This window comes from Bombyx mandarina, chromosome 11 (genome assembly GCF_030267445.1).
Source record: "Bombyx mandarina strain Sakado chromosome 11, ASM3026744v2".
Classification (NCBI taxonomy): domain Eukaryota; kingdom Metazoa; phylum Arthropoda; class Insecta; order Lepidoptera; family Bombycidae; genus Bombyx; species Bombyx mandarina.
The window spans coordinates 1,937,677-1,947,729 of record NC_143218.1 but is presented as its reverse complement, the minus strand read 5'-3'; the positions used below and the strand labels follow the sequence as shown (position 1 = coordinate 1,947,729).

At 34.7% G+C, this 10,053-nt stretch overlaps 1 protein-coding gene across 1 annotated transcript in view; it reads left to right on the top strand.

Annotated features, from left to right (window-relative positions):
* Positions 1-1,771: 1,771 nt before the first annotated feature.
* LOC114246630 (uncharacterized) overlaps positions 1,772-10,053 on the top strand; it is a 45,745-nt gene continuing 37,463 nt past the window's right edge. The window contains exon 1 of the mRNA XM_028179253.2: positions 1,772-2,014. The gene's annotated coding sequence lies outside the window, so the exon portion shown is untranslated. The remainder of the gene's footprint in view (positions 2,015-10,053) is intronic.

Here is a 10,053-nt window from a genome sequence, read left to right as displayed (position 1 = left end):
TATAGTTGACGCATGCGCAGTACACATATTTTGCATACATTTATTCAACTAATAAAAATAGTAAATTAAACAAAAAACGAATAATTTCGAAAGAGAACAAACGTCAAAAAGGACGAAAAAATATTAAAAATTTGCATTCGAGGGGCTAACTTGTACATATATTTATAATAATTTTTTTAAAATAAATAAATGCAGAACAAACAATTATTAACAGTGAACAATAATGAACAAATGATGAACAAACGAAATAATAGAAAATAAGTATAAAATAGGAAAAAAAAATTTTTTTGAGGGGCTAACTTCATTCACCTCATAATTATATTTAAAAATCCGGCGGATCATCCATTCATAATCATAGATTATACACTTAATATATTCGAGATATATTCGAGATGTTCATAATGATATAGCAACAAAAAATACTACATACGGCTTATCATCCTACATTATTTTTATGTATGTACTAGGCATGTCGGAGCTAGATATTTTAAACATGCATTGTGATACGATATGATATGATACAGGCATGATACTATTAAATATTAGAATTATCGTAAAATTCATTTTAGTTTGCATTCAGATTTTTTTTAGGGTTAAAAGATTACTAGTGGCCCGGAGGCCTTTCAACAGGACAGGTAAGTGAGCAAAGGCTCAGCCAAGGGGGGTGGGATTTGCTAACAGCTGCCCGAGCGCCTCTGAAGGAGACCTAACAACTGAAGAGCAGTTGGTTTGTGAATGAATCTACTGCCGGATCGGAATCGCGACCCGCTGAGAAGATTTGAGAAGATCCGGCGAGTTCGACGAGTACGGTTAGCGGGCTTCCTAAGCCGGCTCCTATTGTTGGAGCTGAAGGCGTCTAAAGCAAAGGTTATTTATTGGATTATTAGATCCGTAAGGACGTGAGCATTCAAATCTGTGAATGTGAAAAGTATAGGCCAAATGAACTGTCAAAAATGTTTTTATTTTGGTGTTTGTTCTATGCAAGAGAAATCTAATTCTGTAAACTTTATAGAGTATTTAATATTGCACGTTGCGAATACTGTAATGATAAATTCAATCAAAGTTTTAATTAATAAATGTGCAATTTTGGTAGCATTTAATTTTAAGTGATAATAAAAGATCATCAGCTGGAGTATAGTATATATAACTCGTATATCCAATAACATAGTATTAGCAACTTTGATACTTATTCTATGAATTTAGAGTGCATTTTAGCATTGTAATTCTTGGAAATAGTACGTTTATCTTTGACTTATTTGGTTGTCGCTACAAGTTTATACTTTCGCATCGTTCTAGGAATAAATTTGTACTTATTTCTGTTTCTTTTTGTCCTTTGTTATCACAGGTCTAGCCGTCTCGCTCGTGAGTGACGCATGACCGCTTGATAGTCGATAGTTATGTGGTATGTGTGGCTAACGCAGAGCATATTTCGGTAATGTATGTTAATTTTATTTTGAACAAGCTAGTTTTTCATGGAGTTATTCTGTGAATTTTATATTTCGGAGGTCAGTTTTCAACATTTTACATTTATTAGCAGAAGCTACTTTGTGTTTGGTTGCATTAACGCTAAAATGCTGTTTCCAGCATGCCTACGATGTTCAGTTATTTTTATTTTTTTAAATTTAATTTTTACAAAATTTATGGTTAATTATCTGGGATCAGTTCATTAACGTAAAAATCATCAAAAACGTTCACATTCCCCATATATCTGACAGAAAAGAGTTCCTAAAAATAAAATAAAACACGGCAACACCAACCCCCTGCAGCCCGCATACCGCTACATGCTGACTCTGATGTCATTCTTAGATTTGCCCGTGCGCAACGCTTGTTATCGAACGCGCTTCGCAAAGAATTATCAAAACAAAAAGTTTCTCAGAAGCGTGCGTGTGTCCTTGTGCCCGTAAAAGTGCCAAAAATAAATGGATTGCAGTGCTTAAGTGTGTATTAGCTGTGTTAATAAACGTTTTTGATTTTTTTCATTCACTTAAAAACTACTTGATTTGATCGAGACGAGGTGAGTGTCCTAAATAAAGCGCGCCTTCACTTTTTATTCGCCAAACATCTTGCAAAAACACGTTGGCGTTCAACCTTGCTGCTTGGTCTGCTTGTCGTAACGTTTAAATATTAATTTCCGACACAATGTTTTTTATTATTTTGAAATTATTACATAAACAATGTCTTTAAGAGAAATTTATAAATGGCGGGAATACGAAGGCGATTTAAGATTTGTTTTTTTACGTAATTTCTAAAGCGAAATTAAAGTAGTTTGTTTATTTTTGATATTTTCGTCAGAACTTACACATTGGCAGTAAATTATTAATGTAAATGAGCAATACCTTATCCAGTACCCACAAAATAAAACTTCGATCTTCCTTTTAAATGACATTGATTGTATATTGAATATATTATGTGTGTGATGTGTGCTATTCGTACTGATACAGGAAAATGCTTTTAAATATAGCGTTGGTATTACCTCGGTACAACTTTGTGGATTAATAATGTTACCTTATAATTTAAAGGCTTCATTTATATTGTACATTGATCACCTACATTACTGATTTAAAAAAAAAAGTTTGTATTTTCTTTAGGGTTTCGAAGTCACAGACTAAGCCGTTATGCCCAAAAAAATCTAATCTACTCTGTCATATTATTAAAAATAGGTACATGTTAGCACTGATTCATTTTTTTTATTTTTTTTATTTATGTACACAGAAAAGAAGACATAGGTAGTACAGAGTAATAGGAAAATTATGTACAAAGGCGCTGCTTATTACTTTTTTAGTTTCCGATGAAAATATGATTTCAATTAAATTACACGGGACTGCCTGAAATATAAACTTATTAAAACCTCATAGCTTAGCTTAACCTTCTTCTTCTTCTTCTTAGTCGAATACTTCATTGCTGAAGGTCGTGTCCTTGAAAGCCGTGGCTCTTTGTACCCTCAGCTTCCATTTGCTTCGGTTTTCGGCTTCTCTCAGGGCGTTGGTAACAGAGAGTCCAGTGAGCGCAGTTATCTGATCCGATCAACGGTTTGGTGGCCGGCCGGCGGGTCTTTTCCCTTCTACCTTGCCCACCACAATCGATCTTTCAAGATTGTCGGGTGGCCGTCGAGCAATACAATAGCTTAACCTTTTTAAGCCTAATCTTTTTATTACATTCATAAACTTTTTTACAATTACATTTTATGTAAATCGTAAACTTCTAATGTGTAATAAAGTTCTCAAAAACGAATGGTGGAGTCATTATGTAAGGTGCCAGTAATCAATATAGGTCCGTGTTGTGTCGACACAAAGTTGAGCCTCAATGTAATTTGATTACGGATATAGTTTGAGGGTTTGGTTATAGGTGGATAAGCTCAACATTCTCCTGGTGCTGTTTCAGAGTTTAAAGGCAGTACTGTCTAAATGCCACAAATTGATTGAAGTATTAATTTTGTTGCATGTAACAATTTATGAATGCTATGTTTCATAATGGCATACTAATGCAAGAATGGCTATGCTATTAATTCTTGACATCACTATTATGTTTTTGAATTAACTAAAATGGTTTGCTAAAATGCCTTCGCGATATATTGTGTGTATGTTTTATCTTTAACTTGGGTTGGGAGCTGAAGTTATTGGTCCTGTGTGTTCTTGTTTTTAACATCATGAGTAGTATATGTATGTAATACGTATCATCGTGAACTTCTGACATCTCCTAACTAATATTTTTACCAAAATATGTTTATGGTATCATAAATAGACCGAAGCACTGAAGATATCTCTTTCTGAGAAATACTCTTCTATTTGATAGCCCTTTATTATATCCAGCATATTATGCTGGAAACAAAGATTTAGACATGTTTCAATTCCCTGCGCACCCGTAACACAGAAGAAAACTAGTTTTACGGATATTAAATGTGGGATGTTTATTATTATAACAAGGAACTCTCCCTTAATTTATCTTAATATTATTTAATATTAATTAAGAACACATTTTAGGTACTTGGAAATATTAGTATCTGCGTTTTTGGCTGTTAAGATTTAAACACTTACACACTCACATTATTTTCATATGATAAAATCAAAGTCTGCAGTACTTTGGACCTGCTTAATGGATCAATAATTAATTTCACATTAAATACATATTACAAATGTATGTATAATAATAATAATTAAAACAATGGCTATATAAATTACATTTTTAATTAGTACTCAAATAATTGGTTCATTAAGAGCCTGACCAAATAACTACATCTATATAATTGTAATTTTGACAGCATAATCCTATTACATATTTGGACAAGTGACAACTAAGAAGGACGCTTTTCAAGTTTCAAGGCCTTTGTATCCACCGAGGGCTAAAAAAGGGTAATACAGTATATAGGAAGCTGTTTCTTTGTAAAAATAAAAAATAAAGTGCTCCAATATCATCCCTTAGAAAGGTAGTAACAGAAGATGAAGTTTGTCTCTATGCAGAATCAACCATTCCTTAAATTAACCACATATTAAATAATAATTATGATAGATTTGTATTCACTTTTTTTTTTAAAACAGTAAAAAAATCCTTAAAAAATATTTTTCAACCATCTAACTAAGCGACAGTGATAACTCGTGACGTCACATGTGGCCAATCGTTGCATAATCTCTTTTCTGAACCGACCTTTATAAAGCTCGCGCATTAATTATGAACAATAAAACTAGGTTGCCTTCTCCAAGTGTATCCTTTAAAATCCTGAGAAAAAAAAGTATTTGTTCATCGTGGCAAATTTGATAGGGGCTTGCGACACCCAAAGTTTTGCTACATTGTGGTTGAGAGCCACTGGTTTTAGTATGTGTATGTTCGTCATTTAGTACGACTATGACACATTAATATTGTTTACGGCCATTTAAAGTACTTTATATTGATTACGTGTCGTAGTTAAATATTTAATATAATTTGTATAAATATACAAGTACTTAATAAAATGATAAATTTTAGTACAGAATCGAATAAGTAAACGCGTGTGGCGTGATCGCGCTCTAACAAATTTTCCAAATTACTATTTAAATATTGAAAGAACATTCTTGTTTAAGATAGAATAATATTTAATTAAAATTTTCATAGCCAAATTTTTGTTCAATACTGTAGTTATAATACAATACTAGAGGTGGTTACCCAGTAGTCGAAATTCGACTATTATTAATTGAAATTATAAATTTGATTATTATGGTTCTATTGTCGAAGACTATTATTATACATACTTCTTTAATCACAGACTTCGTCAAGACTATATATAGACAATAAAGACAAATAATATTAAAGATAAACAATATAATCTATTCTCAATTTGACTACTGACAATGGGAAAAGTAGTGTGTGTAATTTTGTTATTTATTGATTTAATGTATTTTTTATGCATAATTAAAAAAAAAATTGCATTTTGCACTCCTTCTCTAATTGTCGTAAAAAGGGGTACAAAGTTTTTGCTTCACGTATTAAATATATAGATGAGACGCGATATGGTGCCACTAATAAACGCAACACAATAATTTATAACCAATATTAATATATTAGCTGATTGTCCCGATATATTACTGATAAGAATGTTAAGGTCAATTTAATAATATCGAGTGGTGAAAGGTTTTTTTTTTTGTTTTTTTTTTATTGCTTAGATGGGTGGACGAGCTCACAACCCACCTGGTGTTAAGTGGTGACTGGAGCCCATAGACATCTACAACGTAAATGCGCCACCCACCTTGAGATATAAGTTCTAAGGTCTCAAGTATAGTTACGACGGCTGCCCCACCCTTCAAACCGAAACGCATTACTGCTTCACGGCAGAAATAGGCGGGGTGGTGGTACCTACCCGCGCGGACTCCCAAGAGGTCCTACCACCAGTAAAGCCAATTATTTGGTTTAAGCGACATTTCGCTTGGTAAGCGACGTTTATCTTTGTAATTATAGAAGCTTTTTATTTGGTAAAAAAAGTAGCCTAAAATTTACATTTACAAAATTAAGATTAGAAATGACTATACAAATACGTATTTCTATTTTTAAGTACTTTAATAATATTTTGGTATACTAATTATTGTACGACTTCTAAGCGATTTGGATGCGATGTTTTGCTAATGCACTTTAATGTTTAAGCGTAAGTGATAAGGTATCTTATTCTTGTTGATGGAAAGCATTGAAAGATTTCAAATGATATGATAATGATGATTTCAGATCTTTGTTCTTTCATAAAAACAAAGATTTGACGTTTGTATGAAATGTAAATAATTTAATATATAATTGGTTGTAGTATTAATAATAAAACTCACATGAATTATATATAAATAAAATATAGATTTGAACAAGCTTAATGTTAATTTTAAAAATAATTACTAGTGGTAGGACGTATTTTGATTCCGCACGGGTAGGTACCACCACCCTGTCTATTTCTGCCGCGTTTCGGTTTGAAGATTGGGGCGGACGTTGTTCTGTAAAAACGGAGACCTTAGAACTCATGTCTAAAGGTAGGTGGCGGCATTTACCTTGTAGATGTATATGGCCTCCTGTAACCACTTAACATCATATGGGCCGCGAGCTCGTCCACCCACCTAAGCAATAAAAAAATAGCATCCTAAATAAAACGTTAATTAACGTCAAACATAAACATGTCAATAACATTTAAAACAATTTTATAGCATGTTTCTCGTTATCCAAACTACATATTATATGCAGTTAGTTTTTTTTTTTCTGCATACGCACTCTCTCTACGCGATCTACTTATGTATGCATACTTAGCCCACTGAGTTTCTTGTCGGATCTTCTCAGTGGGTCGCGTTTCCGATCCGGTGGTAGATTCTGCGAAGCACTGCTCTTGCTAGGGCCAGCGTTAGCAACACTCCCGGTGTGAGTCCCGTGAGCTCACCTACACGTCAAGGAGAATCTGAAATAGCCTCTCAAGGTTATCAGTATAGGTAGGAAAAAAAAGAGAAAGAAACAAAAAAAACTGCTCTTGTTAAGGCTTATTGTTAGAGCCCCGTGAGCTCACATAGTCGCCCGGTGAATGAATACATTATAACCCCTCGCGGTTACTGGAATAGGTAGCTAAAAAATCATTATAGGTACATTTACTTTACATTCTTTTCCACCTGATGGTTGTCTGGAAGAGATCGCTCTTAGCGATAAGACAATTGTACTTTTCTTTTGTATTTAATCTTTCGCATTGTTTCTTTTGTTGATGTATAATAAAGAATAATCTCTCTCCGTCTCTCTCTCTCTCTCTCTCTCTCCCTCTCTCTCTCTCTCTCTTTCTCTTTAGCCTCGGAAATTCAATAAAAGTAGTTGCTTGGAAAAGTAAGTCACTATGGAAGGCAATGACAATAATGAATAGAATGCAAGTCAACGCAACGCTGACGACATCTTATCGAAGGGTGAATGGCTATTTGGTTTAAGCGACATTTTTACACCTTTGAAGAGCGAATAGTGAAGAGTTGGAAAATATGTCATAACCAAAAAAAAAAAAACTCCTTCAGCTAATCGAATGTGGTAAACGTAATTGAAGTTCAATTAAAAACATCGAACTGTTGATAGTAATCACTACATAGTATAAAACAAAGTCGCTTTCTCTGTCCCTATATCTGTCTGTTCCTATATATGCTTAAATCTTTAAAACTACGCAACGGATTTTGATGCGGTTTTTTTTAATAGATAGAGCGATTGAAGAGGAAGGTTTATATGTATAATAACATCCATTAAATAGTGGAGAAATCAATAATAAATTACAGTTTCCGAAGCGAAGCGAGGGCGGGTCGCTTGTAGCAAATAAAACGGACCTTTAATTACAAAGATAAATGTCACGTATCAAGCGAAATTTCGCTTAAAGCAAATATACCTTAAGATTATGAACACGTGATGAAATCATACAAATAGTTAAGCTTACACGAAAACGGGAGAAAATACTAAAAAAAGATAATATGCTTCTGCTGGTGCCTGGTATAGTCAAACTCGTTTGGTTTTCCCGCAAGCTACGGACTGTAACTGGTTTCCATACCGACTATGTTTGCCAACGTTTCCAATTTAGTCCGAACGCATATTGTCCGTCGATGCCGGCTAAGTTTTTTTTATTTATTACTTAGTTGGGTGGACGAGCTCACAGCCTACCTGGTGTTAAGTGGTTACTGGAGCCCATAGACATCTACAACGTAAATGTGCCGCCCACCTTAAGATATAAGTTCTAAAGTCTCAGTATAGTTACAACGGCTGCCCCACCCTTCAAACCGAGACGCATTACTGCTTCACGGCAGAAATAGGCAGGCTGGTGGTACCTACCCGCGCAGACTCACATGCGGTCCTACCACCAGTAATTACGCAAATTATAATTTTGCGGGTTTGTTTTTACTTTACTTTACTTCAGACAAGGTGGTTGTTAAAACGTAACTTCGTTTAATTAAAGAATTTCATGCCCGTCTTCTAAACTGATGGTTAAATTATTATTATCGTGAACCTCCATGTCCTCCATGAAAGGTTATAGTTGAGGCCATTGAACGCGTGCCGTCGATGGATCGACTCTCAATTCCTATTGAAATTCAATTTGCTTTCTCTCCAGAAAGTGCGAAGCGTCGGATTATTTATTTACAGATAAATTTAGCATTGTTGTTTTTTTTTTCTTTACAAGGTACTTTTCTCAAGAATCTTTTAGCAATTTCTGCAATATACACATGTGAAAGTAAGCTCAGCACTAAAAAGGTTAAGAAACAGCAGACAAGAGAATTGCCTTTTCATAGCCATATAATAGGTCGGGGAAGAAGTTTCTTCGCATTTTTTAAGAAAATTCACAACATTTTTTGATATAGTTTATTTAAATTTAACTAAAGTATGTAGGTACCATTTTGTTCGATAGCTTTTTGCCATCTTGTAGGTAGGTTATAGGTTATAGTATTGTAGGTAGTATAGGATATGATCAAAATACCGCGATAATTGGTTTTGGCAGTCCTCTCGTGATGTTAACCTGACACTGCCTAAAGAATTCTGAAGCGACCGAAACAGGTAGAAATCTGAAGGTGCCAGGTCAGGACTATACGGCGGATGCATTAACACCTCCCAGCCAAGCTCTCCTCATTTTTGCTGAGCGGCTAAAGATGTGTGAGGTCATGATGAAAAACCACACCCCTTCTGTTGATTAATTCCGGCCGCTTTCTTTCAACTTCTTGCTTTAATCTCATCAGTTGTTCGCAGTAGAGTAGTAGAAACACGCATCTACCGAATAAAACAATTTACTTTCTCTGCATCACCTTTAGGTGAACGTCAGAGAAAGCCCGAAACATTAATATATCGGCGGATATATCGATTATTTATAGGGTATTAAATAAGCGATGCCGCACATTGTCCTACAATCCGGTCCGGCGATGAAGGACGTGCGACGGGCGAAGCTTACGCCGTCGCACCAAACAGAAATTCAGCGCTCAATCTGCGTTAGCGATGGTGCTGTAATGATTATTTATATCGGCGGGAAGTACCGTTAACAAAAAAAATATATTGAATAAAATTATAACGAGTTTTATATTGTTTTATCTCGTCCAAAAAGTTTTGACTTCGTCTCCATATTATTATGTAAATCAATATTGGAGTAGTATAGTCGAATATGTACGGATTTAGCCTTCAAATATTTATTAATAGTACTTAATAGGTTTTTACCTATTAAATTGTCGGTTTGCAATACTGACCATTTGAAATGTAATTTATGTATGTACAATAATACATTTTTTTACTGGTGATAGGACCTCTTGCGAGTCCGCACGGGTAGGTACCACCGCCCTGCCTATTTCTGACGTAAAGCAGTAATGCGTTTCGGTTTGTAGGGCGGGGGTAGCCGTTGTAACTATACTGAGACCTTAGAACTTATATCTCGAGGTGGGTGGCGTATTTACGTTGTAGATGTCTATGGTCTCCAATAACCAGCTGACACCAGGTGGGCTGTGAGCTCGTGCACCCATCTAAGCTATAAAAAAAAGATGTGTGGTGTCGTGGAACACCGAATAGGAACGAAGCTCCTTATTATAAAAATATTAATTTTAAGTTCTATTCGAGGTAGGTATAAAGAAAATA